Source organism: Nomia melanderi, chromosome 10 (assembly GCF_051020985.1).
Source record: "Nomia melanderi isolate GNS246 chromosome 10, iyNomMela1, whole genome shotgun sequence".
NCBI lineage: Eukaryota > Metazoa > Arthropoda > Insecta > Hymenoptera > Halictidae > Nomia > Nomia melanderi.
In genome coordinates this window covers 17,665,676-17,691,448 of record NC_135008.1, presented here as the reverse complement: position 1 = coordinate 17,691,448, position 25,773 = coordinate 17,665,676, and the positions used below count along the sequence as shown (strand labels likewise).

General features: G+C 39.2%; 1 long non-coding RNA gene across 4 annotated transcripts in view; it reads right to left on the bottom strand.

The window, feature by feature from the left end:
* LOC116428753 (uncharacterized) overlaps positions 1-25,773 on the bottom strand; it is a 155,399-nt gene that overhangs the window by 82,082 nt on the left and 47,544 nt on the right. Inside the window, exon 3 of one of the 4 annotated variants that reach the window (XR_004235340.2) lies at positions 15,894-16,349. The exons of the other annotated variants lie outside the window; for them this stretch is intronic. This is a non-coding gene — a long non-coding RNA (uncharacterized LOC116428753). Of the gene's footprint in view, positions 1-15,893; positions 16,350-25,773 lie in introns of those variants that run through there. 4 annotated transcript variants of the gene reach the window in all.

The following is a 25,773-nucleotide window of genomic DNA, read 5'->3' as shown; positions in this document are numbered from 1 at the left end:
ACGACGCGGACATTGTCGGAACATTTATTCCGACAATGGGACTAATTTCACTTAGTGCGGACAACGAATTGACACAGCTGCAAAAAACGTTATCAAAGGACGAAGGGCTACAGAGATTTTTCACTTGATGCCGGCGTTATCACCACATTTCGGCGAATTGTGGGAAGCTGCCGTTAAAGGGTTCAAACACCACGTCGAACAGGTAGTCGGCAAAAAATTCTTCACGTTTGAACAGTTCAACACATTTGTCATCGAAATCGAGGCTAGCTTAAACTCACGTCCTCTCACCCCTCTTTCAACCGATCCCAACGATCCATCCGCCCTAACTCCCAATCATTTCGTGATTTGTGATTCTTTGACTTGCCCTGCTGAGACTGATTTCAGGACAACGCCGGCTAATAAACTTTCTAACTGACAACATATCCAGAAGATTAGGCAGAATTTTTGGTCCACATGGCATAAAGAATACACGGCTCACTCACACGTTCGAAACATTTGCATGGTATGTGCTTTTATCTTTTGTATTTTTCGTATCATTGCATTTTATTATATTTTTCATTTATTTTTCACGCCTCAAAGATAATGAATACAAATTACAAAAGAAGGAGAGAAAACTGCGACGGCATCGAAAACGAGAGCTACGAAATGTACGATAAATCATCGGACTCCGATAGCGATACTGCAATAAACAATATTTGTGCTAGAAAGAAAGCAATCAGCATTCGAAGGAAAAATATACTTAGTACGTCAGAATCAGAAAATGATTATGTCGAAGATGCTTTGCCATCAACTAGTTCTAATAATATTTAATGGGCTATGGAGAATGTTCAATTAACATTTCACAATTTTAATACTTCCAATTCTGGACTTCAGAGTGAAGACATAAATTTCTCCTCTGCAATATTAGATTATTTTCAATTATTCTTTTCACCTGATCTTTTGGACTTTATTGTGGATAAAACAAATAACTATTGGGTACATACAGGAAGCGATGACGTGCTTAACATCAACATTGGAACAACAGTCGACGAACTGTACTGTTTTCTCGCATGTACGCTACTAATGCCGAGAAACAAAACATTACGGCTTAGCGAGTATTGATCTATAGATAAACTTTTAAAAACAGATATGTTCAGCGGAATTATGCGCAGAGACAGACATTTAATTCTATTGAAAATGTTGCATTTTGTTGATAATAATCAACAGTCTTTTGTTCGTTTGCAAAAAGTTAGCAGTATTTCAAGTAGACTTCAAAAATCTTTTAAAAACTCACATTATCTTTTTCAAAATTTATGCATAGATAAAAGTCATTTATTATTCAAGGATAGACTATTTTTTAAATAATATATACCGGCCAAAAGAAGCCGATTTGGCATTAAAACATACGTATTGTGCGACTGTAATACAGGCTACGTACTAGATACAATTATATATACAGGTAGCGAATCGGACGTAGCAGAAAACACGGAAGAAATTGACAAAACAGGAAACATCGTTTTGACGCTTTTAAAACCTTACTTGAGGAAAGGCCATATACTGTATGTAGATAATTATTATAGCAGTCCTGCTCTTTTTAATTTATTACATACAAATATAACAAATGCTTTTGGGACTGTAAAGCGAAGGCGAAGAGAAATGCCTACAATGAACAAAAAATTAAAACAAGGCGAGCTTGATTCTCGGGCATCGAGTAATTTGCTAGCCCTTAAATGGCGTGATAAAAGGGATGATTTTATGTTATCCACTTTCCATAATAGCGAATTTATATGTACCGGAAAGAAAAATTATAAGATTGGAGAATTTATACGCAAACCCAAATGTATAGTGGACTATAATTCGTCAATGGGCGCTGTCGACAAATGTGATATCGTTGTTAGTTCCATTAAATCCATCAGAAAATCGATAAATGGGTATAAGAAGTACTTTTTTCATTTGTTAGATATTGTAGTTTGGAATACATATTTGTTGAAGTTAAAGCATTGACCATGCTTATACCGTTTTTTGGAAAATCCCACATCCTTTGCAGTTATTGGTTAATTAGGGTCTGGGGCCTGCGAGTACTCCAGGTATAGACGCATGTACTGTCGTGGCAGTTTTTTCCTTAGCTAGTTCTAACTGTGCGCCCGTCTTGTAACCACCGAGTTCTACCAATAGTTTCCACCGCTTAACATCTCTTTATATATATAACCATTACTCTGACATACTCTACGCGTGTATTTTTTATTTCACATAACCCCTTAACAAGTTATAGGTCCAGGTTGTCACACAAGTTATCAGTGAAAATAGTTCGTTTGAAAAGTGCAGTGAGTTGTGTAACAAATTTGAAAATGGAGTCGATGAGTTTGAAAATAGAAAAGCTCCGTGACAATGAGAATTGGCTGCAATGGCGTTTCGTCATTCGTACATTATTAGAGGAAGATGACGATATGCTTGCTGTGTGTGAAGGGAAGTTCAAGCGTCCAGCTGAAAATTCAGCAAATTATCAAATCAACATACAGTAGTTTTTAAAGGCTGATAAAACAGCTCGCAGGTTGATCGTGACGTCAGTTGAAAAGAAACCCCTTGATTTACTCCTGAGTTGCACAACCGCACGAGAAATGTGGAGGAACTTAATGCAGTTTACGACATGAAGTCTGACGAAAATTTATCAATAGTGCAAAAACAATTTTTTGATTTTAAATGGGACTCAGATGAAAGTGTTAGTCATAACTTGGCAAAAGTTGAGCAGATAGCAACTAAAATGAAGTACCTCGGTGGTGCAGTTCCGGATTCCATGATATTGACACGTATATTGTCGATATTATCGAAGAAGTTTAACCACTTTCACAGTGCGTGGGATTCCGTGCAAGATAAAAAAAAGACCCTTTAAAATTTAACGGCGCGATTGATGAGTGAGAAAGTTAGAACTCAAGAACAGGATAGCTCCGAGGATATGGCTGTGGGATTATTGATGAAACGAAGGTCGTCAAATGCATCATTTCCGAAAAATAACCATAACCACAAACCGAATCAAGATGAGCGTCGGAAGAAAGTTTTGTCTGGATGTTATACATGTGGCAAAACAGACCACATACAGAAAGATTGTGTTGGTTGCCACGTGTGTGGATCAAAAGGACATCTCAGTAGGAACTGTTTTAAGAAGAATGGAAATTTCCGCACATGAAACAGCGGTGGCGTGTATACTATGTAGCAGACATCGACTTCGACCCAGAATCAGGCTTTTGTAGGAAGCAGCAGAGGATTCAGCAGCAACGACGTCTGGTATATCGATTCGGGAGCTACCGATCATATGACGCATCGACCAGACTTCTTCAGCGATTTTGAAGAATTTAAAGAGCCGATTACAATTCGATTAGATGATGGTGAGCTTACTCCTGCGTATGGAAAAGGTAACATTGAAATCGAAACATATGTAGACGGAAAATGGATATCGGGTATTATGTACAACGTTTTATTTGTACCGAAGTTAAGTCAAAATTTATTTTCGATAATTACTGTTACGGGGAAAGAAACTGATCACGCGATTACCGAATATTGAGAGAAATGTCTAGTTTCACGCGACGGAGTAGTTATAGCGACTGGCTCGATTTGGGGTGACTTGTTCAAAGTAAATTTGCGCGTTGTAACACCGAAAAAATGTAATTTAGCTGAAAATGTTAAGAGCTTACGGCTATAGCACGAGAGGCTATGCCATCAGAACTTCAGACATGTGAAACATTTTTTAGAAAATAAGGGAATTCATGTTATAGACGATAGCGTTATTTGCGATGGTTGTCCCTATGAGAAACATCATAGGTTGAGTTTTTATAACAGAAGCGATCGTGCTACGAAATGTCGCGAGATTATACATACCGACGTATGTGGGCCGATGGAACATGAATCGATTAGAAATAAACGTTACTTTTTAATTTTCAAAGACGATTATTCTGGGTTTAGACAAATTTATTTTATGCGACAAAAGTCAGAAGTAGTAGATAAATTACAAATATTTTGCAATGAAGTTGAAAATTTGTTTGGGGAAAACGTAAAGGAAATCCACAGTGACGGCGGAAAAGAATTTAAAAATAAGGACGTCGAGCGCTATTTATGTAATAAAGGAATAAAACATACTTTAAGTGTTCCGTATACACCTGAACAGAATGCTGTCGCAGAGCGGGAAAACAGAATTATTGTCGAAGGCGCGCGGTCAATGTTATATTCGAAGTCGGAATTACCTCTATCCTTATGGGCTGAAGCGACGAATACAGCTGCGTATGTCATTAACAGGTCGGGACCGTCAAAACAGCCAGGTCAGACCCCTTATGGGTTATGGCGTAATAAAGAGGCGAATATAGATAATTTAAAAATTTTCGGGACAGAATGTTTTGTTCATGTACCGTACGAGAAGAGAAAAAAACTCGACAGAAAAGCTATAAAAGGGTATTTAGTAGGATATATTGAAAATTGCAAAGGGTATCGAGTATATGTGCCGGGTTTACGAAATGTAGTTTTGAGTCGTGATGTATTATTTAAATCGGAGAGGCTAACAGCTAATAACATTGAATTAGATACATTTCAAAAAGGCGATAAAATTGAAGAAGTCAATAACAGTAGAAATCAAGTGCAACCCTTGCAATCTTCAGTTGACAATGGTAACGTAAAACAACTCCGTGATAGGCGAACAATTAAACGTACAGAATTTTACGGTTGTCCGATTACCTTTCATGTTAAAAAATTACCTTCTGATTATAATGAAGCGATTAATTGTAATGAGAAAGATTTCTGGATTAATGCTATGGAAGAAGAGGTGGATGTGTTCCGGCACGGTTTATTCGGTTGAGACACAGTCGTCGGTACGTAAAGATTTATGATATGACCAATTGTGCTCGTTCATGTCTAAACACTATCTAAGTAAATTTTGGAAGCGTTTTATTGCTAGCTACACTTTTACATCCGATGGCATAAATGACCAGCAGCTGACATATCATAAAAAAAATGGCAGCTCAACCACTTAAACCCCGAGCGCACAGCCGCTGGTACGCTTGCAGGTCAGAAGGGACGACGTACTCCCTACCTCCACTACAAGTAATGTGGGCGTATGCTAAAAAACTGTAATCAGCAACACCCCGATCGTTTAACCTTCTGATTTGACACTAAGGACACCGCCCTGCATCACTATATATATAGTGAGAGACATTGAAAGAGACATGGAGACAGACATATAGACAGCACAAGTTCATTCCTAATCACGCTGTACTCACTGGACAACACACATACTTCAACTTTGTATACACATACACACTTCTTTCACTCATTATTCAACAAATACAGTGCACTTTCGAACGAGAAAAGGAAACGCCTTTTTTCATCATCACAACTATTTTACACGAACAGGATGCCTTACGTGAAAATCAAACATGGTTGTTAGTTGAAAAACCTGAAAATCGTAAAGTTATTAATAATCGCTGGGTTTATACGAAGAAAAAGGATCCTGATGGTACAGAACGTTTTAAAGCGCGGTTAGTCATAAAAGGGTGTTCACAGGTACCAGGGGTCGATTACAAAGAAACATTTAGTCCGGTAGCCCGTTACGATACTGTAAGATTTTTGTTAAGTATTGCTGCAAATAATGGTTTAAGTTTGGGTCAGTTTGACATAAAGACCGGGTTTCTATATGGAAATTTGGACAAGGACATATACATGAAACAGCCCGAAGGGTTCCGTGATGGAACAATGAATGTTTGTAAGTTGTTGAAAAGTTTGTATGGGCTGAAACAGGCTCCGAGATGCTGGACCAAACATTTTAGTATTTTTATTACAAAATTTGGATTTAGTAAAAGTTCAGCCGATTCCTGTTCCTATAGCTATGATAAAGATGATGGAAAAATGTTTCTAGTAGTTTATGTTGACGATGGGCTTATAGCAGCGTCATACGAGGATTTAATAGATAAATTTTTTCTTGAACTAGGTAAAAATTTTAAAATAACAAGCACAAAAGATGTAAATAATTTTCTTGCAATTGAAACTTTCAGACTGAGAAACGGTTCAATTTTTATTGGTCAAAATAAATATACTGAGGATATAGTTCAAAGATTTAATTTAACAGACGCGAATAATGCATCAACTCCAATAGAGGTCGGTTAGGATGCGAGCGATTTTATTAAAGATACTTGTCATGATGTACCGTACCGCGAAGCTGTGGGTAGTTTAATGTTTTTACAAACAGTGAGTAGACCGGATATAAGTTTTGCAGTGAACATAGCATCGAGAGTTTTAGATAAACCAACTAGAGCACATTGGTTACTGGTAAAACGAATAATAAGATTTTTGAAAGGTACCATAGACATAGGTTTATTTTATAGTAAGAATGGGAATTTTTAGGCATATAGTGATGATGATTTTGGGGGGATAAGGAAAGTCGAAACTCAACATCAGGTTTGGTTTGCAAATTTGCGAATGCATCGATAGTATGGCAAAGTAAGCGACAACAATGCGTATCGTTATCGACGACTGAAGCTGAGTGTGTAAGTGCAGCGTCCGCGGCAAAAGAAATTGTATGGATACAAAAATTGCTTAATGATTGTAAAATGGATGTTCCGTCGTCCGAAGACGGAAAGACCAGAGATATCGTAAATTTCCATAAAGCCTTTCGTCATTTTACAACTTGGTGAAAAATATTTTCGTTTAAGTAAACGACGGGGGGTACACGTGTTTTGCAGCCGTTCGGCCTAACGGTAAAAATTCGGTCCGTGGTCGACGGCTTGCAAAACACATGCCGCAGCCTTGGCAAACCACCCCTTGGAGACACCCTCGGAGGGAGAGGGGATGACGTCACGTGAAGCCGGAAAAACCCAAGAAGAGCGGGCTCTCGCGGCTGAGGTGTACCCACGCACAAAAAGGTGGCACACGAATCGCCTTGGCCCGAGGGACCCGCCAATTGGGACCGTCGTTTTCTGGCATTTTCCGATTCGCTGATTGGTACGTCTCTCAAGCAACCAATTCCATTTGAGAACACATCAACGCGTTCAATCTCAGCGAATCGAAAAATTCGACGTCTCCACTTCCGCGTGCGTTCCGTCAACGCGGCAAATTCACATCCGGCTCGAAGGACCAGAGCGAAGTGAATTTGCGTCTCCAAGGGGTCAGTTAGCATCATCAAGTCAAGGGAGCAACATCATCCTCCCGCGGAAAGCGTACCATTCAAAGCGAAAATTTGTCGGAACAAAACGTAACTCACATAGATTCGACACTACACGACACGACAAACACTTGTTTAACTTTAGCATCGGAAATTATAGTTTATCGAACATTTATAAAAGTCATTACAATACCAAGTTATTCACCCTATCACTGTAAAAGGTCACAGTCTCGTTGTGAATGCGTACTCACATAGTGTGAAACACTGACCATAGCGAGTAATAAAACCAAGGATCGCCTCGACTTCTGGCAAACAGATGTAAGGTTAAAACTATGGTAAATCTACAAAACTGGCAAAACGTGCCGAAGCAACTGCGACTAAATTAATGAAGTAACGGTTCCTTGGGCTTTTATTCCTGCTATGGTAAAAATACCCAGGGCTCTAAAGTGCCTCGCAGGAGGTTTCGTTAATAGCCTTGTTAAAGCGATTTCGCGACGCGGCAAACGGAGATTTCTTTTTGTCGGTTTCTGTCGGGATTGCCTGACAAAATCTTGGATTCCTTTTAATTGTTTCGCGTGGTCTTCTTTGTTGGTACTGAAAGAAAATATGTAACCTACGTGTTTTAAGGGTGCGCGCGCGCGTGTGTGTGTGTGTGTGTGTGTGTGTGTGTGTGTGTGTGTGTGTTCGGGGATGGAGTCTGCCCTGCGATGCTACGTTGTTTTTGAGCGAAAGGAAAAAGAAAGTGTCGCGTTGCAAACCCTATTTTATGGCCTCCAAAATGAAACACGAATCTAAATAATTGCCTTTAACAACAGTAAATTTGTCTTTCCTATTCCTCTGTGCCAGATGCTTTAGAAGTTATTCGTCGACCCTGTTTATGACTGTTTTTTCCAAACCACGGCTTACCAGGTTTATTACGAGCCACGGTTAATCGAAGGCGCACAACGGTACCCTCGGGTGACCATCGGGATTGCCCAAATTCTGTAATTTTGGTACGTCCCCGTACTACCCCTCCTTGTAGGGGCTGGCCTTCCCCACCTCACAATTTTCCTAACGAATCAACGTTTCGTAGTAATTGTACACGCCCAACAAAAAATGTATAAATAACGACGCTCACGAGAATTTGCAGATCTAACAAGAATTTCGAGCAGACAAGCAAATAAAGAGTATATAAAATGTTTCAAGTCACTACATTGATTTCCACAAGTGAATACAGTCCACTTAACGAAACTAAAAATTCGCACAAATTTAATTCGGCGTGCGACGTACTAATTTAACCACCGAACATCGTCGGTGGAAAACGCATACACGACATTTGGTCCTTCGAGCCAGATTTTCGGCAAATACGGAAATATAGAGCAGTGTAGTGACTACCGAGGAGTGACTCAATTGTGATTGGTGTATCCTCCTTGGACATCATTGACAGTTGTTAGCAGTGTAGAGCTTGTAGTGCAACAGAAAGACCAGTTCATATATTAGGATCTTAGTCTCGCTTTGGAGAGGGCAGATCAACAGCATCATCGTAGAATAATACGTCGCCGGTGAAGCTGAGTTATTCGCAAGCAGCCGTATCGGACACCTCAACTGAGGAAGCAGCCAGAGTTGGACGCCTCAACCGGGGAAGCAACCGTCGGACAGTGGATACATCAAGGCATCGCAGCAGCATCAAGGCATCGCAGCAGTCTCAAGGATTCGTAGCAGCAGCATCATTTAGAAGATCAGACACCTGTAGGGTGAGTCTAGAAATCACCACTCCTTTCACACATTGTTCCTTATTAACCAATCGCGATCTCGATTCCATTAGTTGCTCAATTATCGCAATATGACGAACATACCTGAGACAGCTCAATTAAAAGGTTTTAAGAGACAACGAGCTACAATTAAAGGGCAACTTACGCGAATAGAAACATATCTGTGATAGAGTTAATAGAAGAGTGAAAAGGTGATAAAGTTAAATAGAAACTTTGAAAACGTTCAGTCAACCATAGAGTTAGAGGATGAGGTTTCCGATCACGATTCGGAAAGAGAACAGTTTGAACGAAACTATTTTAAGATAAGTAGCCTCCTAAACCGTCGAATTGAGAAATTGCAAACCCCTAACACTTTAGCAAACACAGGTAGATCCATAGACTCGCCAAATACCGTAACGGTAAGGCAAGAAAGCATTCTTTTACCAAAAATAGAGATAAAACCATACGACGGTAATCCCATTGAATGGCACAGTTTCCACGATACCTTTAAAACATTGGTCCACGACAATTTAGACTTACCTGCAGTACAAAAATTCCATTTATTGAAAAATGCACTTCGAGGAGAAATCGCGTCTGTAATTACCTCGTTAAACGCTTCAGAACCTAATTACCGGGTAGCTTAGGACTTGTTACAAAGGTGATGCAACAGACCGCGACAAATCGTTCAGTCGCATTTGAAAACATTTGAATTGCCAGGAGTAACTCGCGATGCACCCTCGAGCCTCAGATCATTGGCGGAACAAGCTCAAATGCATGTAAATGCACTCGCCACTCTAGGTCAACCCGTAGAACAATGAGACGCGATATTAGTTTATTTGCTAGGGAAAAAACTGGACAAAAATACGCGACGCGGATGGGAATGCACTTTGGAAAATGATGAGATGCCGACATTCGAGCAGTTAGTTAATTTTGTAAACAAACAAGCGCGTGGCGATGAGATTGAAACGGAAATTTCTAACGCAATTAAACGGGTTCCATATCAAGATCGTCCGCTACGAAACAAAGTTAATGCAAGGAGGTACACTCACGTAGCGACGACAAATACCAATAAGTGCGTCATGTGTAAAGATAACCACGAAATTTACTATTGTCAACATTTTTTGCAAGCTTCAATTCGGAATAGATTAGAGGTGATAAAACGAAACAAATTATGTCTTAATTGTTTTCGAACTGGACATTTAGTCGGCACGTGTCAAGCAAACGAGTGCAAGAAATGCAACCAAAGGCACAACACATTACTACATTTTAATAATGAACACCGGGTCAATACGAACACTGGTAACACCCAAGTAGGAGCTCAAACAACAAGCTCGGGAGCCAATGCAACTGCGTTAACGGTCACATGCGATTCCGAAATATTGCTTGGGACAGCACGAATTAAAATATTGGACAAATCCAACAAGGAACATGAGTGCCGCGTTTTATTAGACGGACATTTTAGAACCAGCGAATTAGCAGAAAAATTGCAGTTATGTAAACACAACGTAAATTTAACATTCTCAGGTTTAGGTCAGCAGGCGACCAGGGCACAATATAGTGTAAAAACAGTAGTCAAGGCGCGGAATAGTAATTTTTCCACTCCGATATCAATGATTGCCGTACCCTCGATTACCGGATTACTACCGTCCCGACAAGTAAACAGAACCGCGATTCAAGTACCTCAAAACATCGCGTTAGCAGATCTGGAATTCCGTAAGCCGGGGAAGATAGACGCGTTATTAGGCAATACATTGTTCTTCAGTCTATTAAGCATTAGACAAATTAAATGGAATAATAACAAGATCATATTGCAGAAAACTAGATTAGGATGGATAGTTATCGGCAAAACAGATTTACAACCCACGTATAAGAACCCGTCAGTAAAATCGTTCCATGTTACGTCAAGTCTAGATAAAACATTAAACAAATTCTGAGAGATAGAAGAATTCGCGGAGAAATCGTATTTGTCAGAAGAAGAAAAAGCCGCGGAAATTTCATTTAAACAGGGTACAATACGAGACGCAGACGGACGATATTGCGTAAGATTACCGTTCAACGAAAATAAACAACGGTTAGGGAGTTCGCGAGAGATAGCGCTAAAAAGATTTTATGCATTAGAACGGAAATTACATTCCAATCATGAACTTTTAACAGGATATCGGGAATTTTTAAAGGACTACAAGCAATTAGGGCATATGACACAGGTCAGCGGAGACGATCTCACCGAGGGTTTCTATCTGTCGCACCACGCGGTAATAAAAGAGTCGAGCGAGACAACGAAGATACGCGTAGTATTCGATGCATCTGCAAAAACCTCAACAGGAATAGCCCTCAATGACGCTTTGTTAAATGGGTCTATCCTACAGGATACCCTATACAAAATATTACTTAGATTTCGTTCGCACTCCTATGTTTTAACGGCGGATGTAGAGAAGATGTTGCGGCAGATTAGAGTACATACGGATGACAGGAAGTTCCAAAGGATTTTGTGGCGCCATTCGCGAGATAAGCCAATTAAAACTTATGAACTAAATACCGTAACGTACGGAACCACGTCGGCTCCATTTTTGGCCGTGCGTTGTCTCCAACAATTAGCAGTCGATGAACAGAATAGTTTTCCCGTCGCAGCAGACATATTCAGAACAGATTTTTATGTCGACGATTTGCTCACTGGAGCACCCACACGTGAACAGGCATTACAAATACGCGAAGAGGCAATAGCATTAGCACGTTTAGGCGGGTTTCACTTGAGACAGTGGACGTCAAACGACGGGAGTCTGGTTGAGGACTTAGAATCGATCAATCAAGAACGAACTCTTTCCTTAGACATAGACGAGACCAGGAAAGCGTTAGGTATAGGTTGGAACCCAAGGACGGACGAATTACAATACAGCATAAAGCTAACCGAAGACAAACCCCGACCTACGAAACGTACGATACTGTCACAGATCGCGCAGTTATTTGACCCGTTAGGACTACTAAGACCGGTAATAGTACGCGCAAAAATCATTATGCAATTACTGTGGAAGGCTGACCTAGGCTGGGATGAATCTGTTCCCCAATCTATTTTTACACTGTGGGTGGAATTTATGCAAGAGCTACCATACTTGAATAAATTCTCGACACTGCGGAAAATCATTGTCGACAACCCATTGGAAATCCAGTTACATGGGTTTTGTGACGCCAGTGAGGCGGCTTATGGTGCGTGCATTTACTTGCCGTCAATTAACAAGCAAGGAGACTGTAAGGTTAACCTATTGTGCGCGAAATCAAGAGTTGCCCCAGTAAAAACTATTTCATCACCTCGCTTAGAGTTGTGTGCCGCCAAGCTATTAGCAAATTTAGTAAGGGAAACCATTAACGCGATGACCCACATTGAATTTAAAGGGATTGTTTTATGGTCAGACTCAACCATAGCTTTGAATTGGATTAGGACTCCACCACACGTATTAAAAACATTCGTTGCTAATCGCGTAAGCGAAATTCAAGAACAAACAGATGTTTAAAGTTGGAGGTATATTTCTAGTATAGAAAATCCGGCAGATTTTATATCCAGAGGACAAACACCTCTTCTCTTTCTTAATAACCCAACATGGTTAAAGGGTCCGCAGTGGCTGTCACAAGCCGAGCGAGCTTGGCCATTTATGACATTACCTGCAATAGAAATACTGGAAACACGTAACTTCAAGGTTTTAGTAGCAACAGTTGATACAACAGAGTTCGTTAATAGATTCTCAGCAATAAATAAACTTAACAGAGTACTTGCATACATACTACGTTTTTATAATAATTGTAAGAGCAGAAACAGAGTAGCAGGCGAACTAACTAGTTTAGAGATTTCCAACGCACACGTACACTTAGTAAAATTAATAGAAGAACAAGAGTTTGCGCAGGAATTAAGAGATTTAAAGGAAGGCAGGGAAATAAGTAAAAGGAGTAAACTGCTCAACTTAACACCTTTCATCGGCGAAAAGGGTTTAATCCGAGTCGGTGGTCGATTAAAACACGCATCGATAAGGTACACATACAAACACCCAATCTTATTACCACGTAACAACCACGTTACAGAATTGATAGTTAGGCACGAAGATTTAAAACATTGGCACGCGGGTATTCAAGCCACATTAAACGCCGTCAAAGATATTGGCCAATAGATGGCAAAAATCTCACACGCAGATTAATTTACGCCTGTATAAATTAATTTAAAGTCAATCCCACGCTATCCGAGTATGTTATGGGAAATTTACCAAAGGACCGTGTGACTCAAACACGGCCATTCGAAACCACAGGAGTCGATTATTGCGGATCATTCTTTCTAAAGGAACGGAAACACAGAAATGTAAATAGAATAAAGGGATATGTGTAGTATTTGTATGCTTTGCCACAAAGGCAACTCATTTAGAATTGGTCACAGATCTGACCATGGAGGCATGTATAGCTGCTATCAAGCGATTTTTCGCGAGAAGGGGGAGATCACGAATCGTATATTCAGACAACGGGAGTAATTTTATAGGCGTGAATAATGAAATGAGGGAACTGACTGCATTCGTAAATTCGGAAGAACATAAGGGAAAATTAAAACGGTACTTAACCGATGAAGGAGTCAACTGGTCGTTTTCTCCACCCCGTTCGCCTCATTTTGGGGGTCTATGGGAAGTCGCGGTGAAGGCTTTTAAAAAACATTTAAAAGGTACGATCGGAGAAGCACTGTTCACGTACGAACAATTAAACAGCATAATAATCGAGATCGAGGCTATTTTAAATTCCCGACCACTAACACCCCTATCCTCTGATCCTAATGACTATATCGCCCTAACACCCGCGCACTTCCTAATTGGTGATTCGTTACAAACCCTTCCGGAATATGAGTGGACAGATGTGCATACCAACAAGCTGTCATTGTGGCAGCATACTCAAAGGGTGAAGCAACACTTTTGGAGTAGATGGCATCGAGAGCATCTACACGAGTTGCATACAAGATGCAAATGGCATATTGGTAACAGCGCAGGTATTGAGGAAGGAACACTGGTACTGATACGAGAGGACAACCTACCACCGTTGCAGTGGAAATTAGGCAGAATCTTGGAGGTACATCCAGGAGACGATAAGATTATCCGTGTAGTGACTGTAAAGACACCGCTAGGAGTGTACAAACAGAGTATAAAAAGACTTGCGCCACTACCGATAGACTGTGCGAAATGAATGACCAGTGTATGATTAGAATAAGTCGCCTTAAGAATTAATTTAGATTAAGAGTGATTTAGGTTAAGGATACTTTACTCCTTACGCTAAGTTAAGTAGTTTATTACAACATACATTTGAAGTTGAGACAATGATAAAATAAGTTGAATTTCGTAGAATCCGCACATATGTATATCATAATGTATTATAGTATTAAGTATTTAGTTTTTGCCTACAGTGTGACTGTTCGTTGACTCTAGACGTTTAGGTTTTTGAACGTGACCGTTCAAGGGGGCCGGTATGTCGCGTTGCGAACCCTATGTTATGGCCTCCAAAATGAAACGCCGAATTTAAATAATTGCCTTTAACAACAGTAACCACTCAAGAACCATCATATAACGAAATTTGTCTTTCCTATCTCTCTGTGCCAGATGTTTTAGAAGTTACTCGTCGACCCTGTTTATGACTGATTTTTTCAAACCACGGCTTACCAGGTTTATTACGAGCCACGGTCAATCGAAGGCGCACAACGGTACCTTCGGGTGACCATCGGGATTGCCCAAATTCTGTAATTTTGGTACGTCCCCGTACTACCCCTTCTTGTAGGGGCTGGCCTTTCCCACCTCACAATTTTTCTAACGAATCAACGTTTGATTCGTAAGGAATGTTACAGTTATATAAAAAAAAAGGAAGAGACTATGCCGCGAGGAAGGTAAAAAGGGTAACGACTTATTGAAATAGTTGTAAGGACCAGCCAGCACTTTGAAATGTTTTAAAAAATTCCATAGAACATATAAACAGTAAGTTAGGTGTATAATATTGAATTATGTTTTTACAATCGAATTTTTGTTAGTTACGTGTATAATATCATGTTTAGTTAAGTTTATAATACTGAATTGTAATGTTTTTAGTATCGAAGTTTTGTTAGTTATCTTTATAATATTATGTTAGTTATATTCATAATATTCAGATAAAATAAAGTAACTGCTGTAAGATCTATACTGTACTAAAATTGTCCCAAGTAGGATAAGTGGCAGGAGAACATTCAGTGGGACAACAGCATATAAACAAAGTGAGGAATGCTAGCGACAGCAATCGAAGTTAGCAAATTGAAGAGTAGCGAGCGTGCGTGTAGAAGTGGAAAAGAGAGTAAGAGAATCGGCGAGCATGTCGATCAGAGTAGTGCGGGTTTTGTTTTATACATACATATTCTAACAGATAAATAAAACAGTGGAAAAGTTCTTTTTTATTTTGCATAAACCTTATACTACTACTTTTTATCAATTAATATACTGTTGCGATACATTGAACTGACGAGGTTGCGATGTATCGAACTCGTCCCTCCAGCACGCACGGCTGAACCGACCCTTAGGATCTGAAGGAGGTTGAAATAAACTGGTCGCTAAGGAGTTGGTCAGAGTAAACGAAGACAAGCGAGTAGTCTTCGAGCGAACGTTGACGAGAAAAGACGTGTCGAACTATAGACTACATTCTGTAATATTTGTCTGAAATTGTAAATATAAGTGTATAAAGAACATTGTAAATAAATATGTCGCAAATAAATATATATGGCAATTTTTTCTAGTTGGTTTTTTTCGCCATCTGATGGAACATTCAAGTGTGAGTCACCGGTGGTACACGCCGCCCGATGAGAGACCCTATTTCGACAAACTGTGAGCGCACCATCAGTTGTTCATAGCGTATAAATGTACTGGGTCTTTTTGACATAAAGTCTAAACAGCGCGACCGTTTTTTCTTCCTACCACCTCCACGCGACACCCTCTAGTCCGCACGGACCGCGCTTCGGGTGCACGGATAGGGTGCTGTCAAAATATTAAGCACCTGATTGGTCAAATAGTCACCGTCAATCAGGGAAACTCAAAAAACTTATCTTACGCCCAAGGTCTCCACCCCCTTGGAAGTTCTTGGGGAGGTGAGAAGACTGTTAGCCTCAAGTCAGTCAAAAACCAAGAACGAATCAAGCAACATATAACTCAAAAGACTCCGGAGTAGACGTTCTCACGAGAGGTGGAATCACGAAGTCCACACACTACTTCGTTAAACACACATACAAAACACAACACTCGTCATGCACTCACTCACCCCATCGTTAGACTTATAGTGTTATTGTTGTATAGTGAATATAGTGTTGTTAGAGAACAACTGATCGTCACTGATCCACTAAACATCCCCAAATCTCCTTGCCTCCGCAAAGGGTCACAAGGAAAGCTACCATCGCGCGGTGCGACCTTGTCGAGACCAGGATTTACGCCCTTGGTTTGTATGCTGGTTCCCACCACATACACATCGCGGGTGCGCGGCTAAACACACATGGTTAATGAAATCATTTTTAACCTGAACTAATTTCATTCTTATTTATGAAACTATTCAAATTAAGTACAGAATAAAGAAATGTAGTAATCGATATCACGGTAATAAGATCGCAACAATAACAGAAAACAAATTACGACATTGTCGATGTTTAATGATGTAGACGGTTCGCCCTTTTTCGCGTCAATACTTGGGGGCCTCAGAGATAGACCAGGCCCATTGACTAATTTATGACCGAGAGGACCACCAGGACCTGGGTCACGTACGCCCTCGTCTGAAGAGGTTTCCTTCTTAGAAAAGCGTTGAGGAAAAGTTAGTTAGTCGCCGTTCCTCGTTAGAGCCACATCGCGTAATAAATATATTTAACCTGACTACGGACTTAGTTTTTATTTTAGTAGCCCTACAGTTTTCAGAAGTGGGATCCGTGCAGTTTTAGGTTGGTGCGTGATAAAGAAAACGCGATCAGCTACTTTAGGCCGGTTAACACTGTGAATTTTGTACGTTTTAGAACTTTTGAACTTTTAGTTGTACTGCGACGTGGTTAGTGGAACGGAAAATTTAGACCGATTTTTCTTTCTCGCAAAGATTAGTGAACTTTTAATAAGTGGACATACAATTTAGTTTGAACTGTGGTACAATGTCAGGAAAGAAGAACATGAATGACTTGACCATGGCAGAATTGAAGGAACAACTAAAAATTAGGAACCTGCCCGTGTCAGGCAGCCAAAACGAATTAATCGCCCGGTTGTTCGCTGCTGAATCGGATATTGAAGATGCTCTTCAGAGGCATTCGCACACGGAACAGTGCGAAAGCGCCCAAGCCTCAATTCTTCCAATAGTCGAGCGAACGGTGAGCGGTGTTCTCAATACAGAACAGAAGATGGAACTCCTTCGTCGCGAACGAGACTTATTACAGCGAGAATTAGAATTTACTAGGCGAGAAAGGATTCGGCACTGACTCGACCAGTGCAAGTCTCCGATCTACGACCAGTCTGAGAACAATCTCAGACATACTTAGCGAATTTTCGGGTTCCGAAAATTTTGAAATTTGGAGGCAGCAGGTACAACGGCTAAGGACCATGTACCAAATGGATGACGGCGAAACAACAACCGTGATCACGCTGCGTCTTCGAGGCAAGGCATTGAAATGGTTCCATTCGAAACCAAGCCTAATGGAATTGCCAGCATCGGCACTATTAGAAGAAATCCGGAAAATGTTTGAAAACCGGGTAGATAAATTGGCCGCAAGAAGAGAATTCGAAAGACGGAATTAGCAAAGAGACGAGTCATTTTGCGATTATTTCCACGATAAAATCACACTGGCCAATCGAATTTTGATCGACCCGGAAGAACTGATTGATTTAGTGATCGACGGAGTACCCGACGCGCGCCTTCGAGATCAAGTGCGAATGCAGCGTCTCAAGACAGCCGAAGATCTCTTAGAAACATTTAGAAAGCTGACGTTGCGAGATGACGCAAAGAGTGCTCGGGAGGACAAAATTTCAAGGAAATCGGTTCCTGCGAAGATGATAAGGGGCGCGGAACAGCCGAAGGAGAACCGATGCTACAACTGTAACGAGGTGGGACACTGGAAGAGGGATTGCCAGGAACCCATAAGAGAGCGAGGAAGCTGTTTTAGATGTGGTGCATCGCATCACATTAAAAACTGTCCGCAAAATGCAACCGGCCCGGCGAAAAGGCCATCGTGGATACCGACGGCGACGTTATCGTCAACGGCGCCAGGAAACTCAGCAAACCTTATTCAACCAAGTTCTCCCCAGATTCCATTCATGGCACCGGTAACGTTCGAAATTAAAGATCATAGTGGTAGTATTTTTAATTTGGTCGTCATGGCAATGATCGATTCCGACTCGCCCGTTAGTTTAATTAAACAAAGTCTGTTACCCTCTACATTCCGATCTGATCCACCGGAACTGTGTAACTATTATGGGATCAACTGTTCACCGTTAGATATCGTAGGAGTTTTTACAACCAAAATTACAATTAGCAACTTAAAATCAGCCATTAAATTTTTAATAGTACCAGATAACGCCATCACATGTTTCTGTCTTCTCGGCAGAGACTTTATCTTGTCACCATCAGTCCGTATTATTATGGGAGAAAATTTCGAAATAACATCGAGTGGTGAAAAAAATTACGCATCGAAGTCAGAAAAATTCATGGGACAAATTTTACAAATCGAATACGTGGAAAAACCAACGCTCGCGAACGAAAGCCTACACATTAACCCCAAATTAGATTTAGGAATGAAAGAAAAGCTTGAAAAAATGTATTTGGAGGAACTGAACCGTCCAATTAACGGAGATCAACATTCGTGCCACGTCGAAGCGGTCATTTCGTTAAAATCCGATCAACCGATCAGTTTTCGCCCGCGTCGATTATCTTTCTCTGATAAAGAAAAATTACGATTTATCCTAGACAACCTATTGGAACAAAAAATCATTAGGCCGAGCAATTCTCCTTATGCGAGTCCGATTGTTTTAGTAAGGAAGAAAAATGGAGAAATCCGATTATGCGTGGATTATAGAGAAATCAACAAAATCACTATTAGAGAAAACTTTCCGGTCCCGCTCATCGACGATTATCTAGATCAACTCCGCGATAAAACGTATTTTACGAAATTAGATTTGAAGAACGGATTTCACCATGTTCCAGTATCCGAGACCTCTATAAAATTTACAGCCTTTATAACACCTTTCGGGCAATACGAATACTTGAAAATGCCGTTTGGCTTAACAAATGCACCCCGTATATTTCAGAGATTTTTAGTCGAGATTTTTAGCAATTTAGTTAGACAGAATAAACTTTTACTGTACATCGATGATTTTTTAATAGATTAGATAAATGCTTGTTTGCATACCAAGAAATTATTTATTTAGGATACTCGATATCGAACAATGGTATTTCGCCCGCTGAAGAGAATTTAGAATCCGTTTTTAGTTATCCCATTCCAAAAAACATAAAAGAGGTACATCGGTTCGTAGGATTAGCTAGTTATTTCCGTCGGTTCATTCAAAATTTTTCAATTATCGCGAAACCGCTATACGATCTGTTAAAAAAGAATGTTATTTTTCACTTTGGACCGGAAGAAAATCGCGCATTTACCACGCTTAAAAAAATGCTTAGTAAATAAACCATTATTGGCGATCTATTCACCGAAGTTAAGAACCGAATTACATTGCGACGCGAGTAGCAGCGGATTCGGGGCGATTTTATTGCAAAAACAACCTAACGGTCTATTCCGGCCCGTATTTTATTTTAGTAAAAGGACGACAGTTCAGGAATCCAAATATCACAGTTTCGAGCTTGAATGCTTAGCCGTAGTGTACGCCATAAAACGTTTTCATGTGTACCTCTCAGGTGTACCGTTTAAAATAATCACCGACTGCGATAGTTTTAGGTTAACCCTAAGTAAACAGAATGTTAACCCACGAATTTCCCGGTGGGCAATGTTTTTCCAAAACTATGATTACGAAATCGAACACCGAAGCGGAAATAAAATGCAGCACGTTGACGCACTTAGCCGCTATCACTCAATCCTTATTTTAGAGCCAAATACATTCGAACAGATATTGTCAATTAAACAATGTCAAGACAAAATAATCCGTGAGTTACGTAGCCAACTAGAAACAAGCGAGAGTAAATTCTACGAATTACGAGATGGTTTAGTATATAGAAAAGCAAAAAATAATAAGTTGTTGTTTTACGTCCCGGAATGTCTGGTAAATAACGTAATTTGTACAAATCACGACGATTTAGGACATTTCTAAACCAAATCTATTGGTTCCCGCTTATGCGCCGGAGAATTAAAGAATATATCGGAAATTGTTTAAAGTGTATCGAGTTTTCTCCTGTTAGTGGAAAATCCGAAGGATTTTTACACAATCCGGATAAGGGTAACCTACCCTTTCAGACTGTCCACATTGACCATTATGGCCCTCTTGAAAAGTGTGGAAAAGGGCATAAATTCATATTATCAGTTATAGACGGCTTTACCAAATTTTTAAAACTATATCCGTGTAAAACAACGAAGACAGAAGAGGTGCTTAAACACTTAACGGACTATTTTCGAAGCTACAGCAAACCGAAAAGGATTATTAGTGACCGGGGCACTTGTTTTACTTCTAGCGTATTTAAAGAATTTTTAGCGAGTAACTCGATCGAACAAGTCCTCATCGCAGTCGGAACACCACGAGCAAACGGGCAAGTGGAACGTTTTAATCGAGTGTTAGCACCAATGCTATCGAAATTAGCTGAAACACCCGGTAAATGGGACCGCGTTGTAGGGTCAGTAGAATATGCGCTAAACAATACAGTCTGCAGATCAACAGGAGAAAGCCCTTCCCGTTTATTATTTGGGGTCAACCAGATGGGAACTGTAAACGACAATTTACGAGTAGTTTTAGAGTCGCATTCGGAAAAGGACAGGGACCTTCCCTCAATACGCGAGGAAGCCGTCGAAAAAATAATAAAAAACCAAGAAAGAAATAAACAGGCCTACGACAAAAAACATAAGGCATCAACGGAGTATCAAGTGGGAGACTACGTCATGATTCGTAATTCTGATGTTACGCCGGGGGTGAACAAAAAACTAATCCCAAAATTCAAAGGACCATATGTGATTAAGAAAGTGTTAGCCCGTGATAGATACGTGGTAACAGATGTAGAAGGGTTCCAGCTTACGCGTATACCCTTCACTGGGGTCGTAGGCCCGGACCAAATGAAAAATTGGATCCGCTTTTAATCATTGTGCATCACCGTTACTGTCCGTTTAAATTTTTATAATTGTTCTATATTTTTTATGCTGTAATACACTATATTTTGTTCATTATTCGTTTTAATATTTAATGTACTTGGTGTGTGTGTGTTATGATAGACTTAGGAATATTGTATAAAGTGTGCATTGTATGGAGTGCGTATCCGGTATGTTATTTATGTATAGATTATAGAATGTGTCATGGAGACAGTTCATTATTGTTAAGTCATTCTTCTGTTTAGGAATTTATCACCACTTCAAAGTAAGCACTCGTGACCGAGGACGGTCACTATTGTCAGGAATAGCCAAACTGTAGACGGTTCGCCCTTTTTCGCGTCAATACTTGGGGGCCTCAGAGATAGACCAGGCCCATTGACTAATTTATGACCGAGGGGACCACCAGGACCTGGGTCACGTACGCCCTCGTCTGAAGAGGTTTCCTTCTTAGAAAAGCGTTGAGAAAAAGTTAGTTAGTCGCCGTTCCTCGTTAGAGCCACATTGCATAATAAATATATTTAACCTGACTACGGACTTAGTTTTTATTTTAGTAGCCCTACAATATATAGCCCTGTATTATATATAATACAAACACGAGTAGAAACGGAAGTTTCAGACTTCAAAACTTACAGGTAATACAGAGATTTCTGACAGATATTAGAACTCATGTTTTCCAAAAACTAAATATTAAATGAACAAATGTTATTCTTTTTTTCAACTTATTTTTACATGTAGAATTACCACCCGACATACATAAGATCCATCAATAACAACAACGATTGTTACGTATAATTGTTGTGCGCCTAATCCCGCGTAAAGTTAACACTTTATCGACTGGTCGTGGTTGAGGCTGCCACTCAGTAAGTACCGGCTTAGTCGCGCGCGCATTTACTCCCAGTACCGGCTAAATTTTCGCTATTCATTGTATTGTGCTTATTCCTTTTGTTTGAAAGGAATGTAATTTTATTGATATTTATACTTAATTTTGCATTTATTTTATATAATAAAGGGCCTTATAAACTAACATTCCTAAAATAAATTCAAGGTAATAGTAATTCAATTTTTTAATAATTCTTTAGAGTGTGGTATCTCTTGCAACAGTCACCCTTATGTAACGGAATATTACAAAATTTACACACGAAACATGTTCGACTTCTTATCTTTTTCGATGCACATACTCTACATTGTTTTTGAGGTGTTTTGCTTTTACCACTTGTCACTATTCTTATAAGTTTATTCTTCTTTATGCATGATAATCTTTCTGGATGATCTGATCTTGATGCTCTTCTTGTAAGCTCTGAAGTATTTGATTTGTTAGTTGAGTCTGCTGTGTCGTCACTTTGAGAATCTGCTGATGATAAATCGGATATCCACAAAATTGCCGCTTTGTGTAAGAATTTTTTATATGTCATCTTCTTTCCGTTCAGTGTTGTGTACGTTTTAAATAAATTAAAAAGTGCACAATTGATTAAAAACATTACAACTCGTTTGGTCCACTTCTTAGTTTTTCTAAAAATAGAGTAGTACGACAGATATTGATCTGCGCGATCTATCCCCATAATATACTTGTTGTAATCAATTATCGACTCAGGCTTTTGAATTGATATATGTGATCTTCTATTTACACTTCCGGATTCCATTATTCGCGCAGAATGTATCATCGATATCATGTTTACATTTCGTTTACCGTTATTCCATATTTGTAACAGAAGATCGTGTTTTCTACGAAATGTAGCTTGACCATTTGAAAGGGTTATTTTTTGAAGACATTGAGGAAGACCTCTATTTTTCCGAATGGTCCCACATACCAGTACTTTATTTTGCAGGAGAACTTCAGCCATATGGACACTGTTATAATAATTGTCCTGATAAATGTGATGCCAAATATTTTTATAAGGATCAATAACTTCTAGAATAGTGTTTTCCAATTTCATTCCTTGGCAAGCATACACTTCAAAATTACAAATGTATCCCGTGTGAGCTTCACAGACTGCTCTCACAAGTATGCCGTACTTTACAATTTTCGGAGGATTGTAGGTTCTGAATGATAGTCTTCCCCGCCACGGAATAATACATTCATCTAATGATAATTGTTGATAAGGTTTATATACATCAATAAATCTATTCTTTAAATAATTTATCACTGGCTGAACTTTTACAAGTCTGTTTGAATTTGTGGATATATCTTCATTATTACAAAAGTGCCAGCTCTGCAGTATCTGCATAAATCTGCTTCTGCTCATTACTTTCGAAAGAAACGGAGTTTCGATGCTTGGCTCAGTTGACCAGTAATCGTGAAGTCTCTCTTTTTTTACTTGTCCCACTAAAACAATTAGACCTAAAAATCTTTTCATTTCTGGCAACGTAATATCCACCCATTTCTTCGTCCTTGAGATATTTTTATATTTATTGATTACTTGATAGTGATATCTATTCGATTCTTTAATCAAATATTCCAAAAGGTCATCTCCAATAAATAAATTCATAATGTCCATTACACTTTCTTCAGATTTTGGTAGAATTTTTATACCTGGGCTGCCTTCGAAAGGTTCCAAAGTAATTGATTTGTCATTTGTTGACCATATATCGATATTTACTTCAGCGGTGTCATCATTATTAATGGCTAGCGGTCGATAAGCGTTGGCAATCGAAAAGCCGATAAATAGGTTAGCGGTCGATAAAGTGTTAAGACAATGACTATAACTAGGCTAGAATTACGCGCAGCTCATCTATTGGCAAACATAGTTAAAACGGTATTAGAAGTATTCAAATCAAAATTTAACAGAATTTATTTGTGGTTTGACTCCACAATTGTATTACATTGGATTCCAGCTTCTTCTCATATTCTAAAAACGTTCGTTGCCAATCGAGTAGCAGAAATTTACTACAGGCGGCCCTTGACTTTCGCACATTCTATTACTTTCGCACAATTCACTGTTTCGCACGTTTTTAAAGATTCAACTGTTTAATCCTCTGCGATCGGATGTCCTCCCTCAGGGGACATCAGACTAACCATCAAATTACAATGTTATTCGGATCAAGAGAACAAAACAGTTTCAGTCTTACATTAGGGCGTGCGTCAACGTGTTGTGTGTTTTGCTAATTTATTTGTTTAAGTTTAAATATTTCGCGCTTATAAATTGATAAACATGAGTCAGAAACGGAAAAACTGCAGTGTTGATACGAACAAAAAGAAATTAAGGACTCATAAACTTCATACGATCGAGACAAAGATGGAAATAATTAAACGTTCTGAAAACGGTAAATCTTTTGTTTCGATCGGATGTTTGTACGGTCTAAACAGATTTACGATATGTTCAATTTTGAAAAACAAGAGTAAAATTAAGGAATATGTTCAAAATTGTGGAAATATATCTTCGAAGATTGTTTCCAAAAGACACGACATAGTGATGGATGAAATGGAAAGATCTTTGTCATCATGGATTGATGATCAACATCAAAATAATTTCCCTCTAAGTTTTTCGAAAAATAAAGAATTGCTTCCGGTCATTTGGAAATCAAATAAAAATGCCTGGATTACTGCGTTAATATTTAAAGATTGGTTCACTCAGCATTTCGTGCCGACAGTTAAACAATATTGTAAAAATAATAATTTACAATTTAAAGCATTATTAATCTTAGACAATGCTGCAGAACACTCAAAATCTCTGCAGAATTTATACCTGGAGATGAATGTTATGTTTCTTCCTCCTAATACTACCGGCCTCATACAGCCCATGGACCAAACAGTGATAGCTACATTTAAACGATATTATATGAGAACAATAATGACTAAGGCCATCAAGACAACTGACAGGCAAGATGGGTCAACATTAACAGATTTTTAGAAAAATTGTAATATATGGAACCCAATAAATAATATTGGAGACTCGTGGGCTGAAATAAAAGAGTCGACAATGAAAGGATCCTGGAAACAATTATGCCCAGAAATCATGAGCGATTTTATAAATTTTGAAGAAATACTGGAAACTGTCACAGATGAAATAGTTACCTTAATGAATGAACTAAATTGGGAAGTCAACAAAGAAGATGTTAATGAGTTGATTAAATCTCACTCAGCACCGCTGTCAAATGAATACTTAATTGAGCAACAATTGAGTAACAGTGATATACACAATGAAAGTGAGAAAAAGGAAGCTGATAAAAACGTCAAGACTTCGACAATTAAAAATATGAATGAAGCCTTCGTGCATCTTGACAAATTTTTGACTATTATGGATGAATGTGATGCCAATGGAGAACGTACATCTCAAGTACGTAGGGCAATTGAGAAAGACACAGCATGTTATAGAAATCTTTATCAAGAAAAGAAAAAAATGGGTGGTATTCAACTAACTCTTGACAACTTTATAAAGAAAACACCCGAAAGCACTTAACACGCCTCTTTAACTTTATTATGTATACATATTGATAGATAAATACTTTGAAACACAGTTTTTGGTGCATATTTTTTTTACATCCCTCTACTTTCGAACATTCAACATTCGCACACACTTTCAGGAACCAATTATGTGCGAAAGTCGAGGGCATACTGTAGTTGAAAACTCATATCAAAGATTGGCATCATACATCCACTGACCACAATATCGCGGACGACCTTTCCCACGGTCAAAACCCGT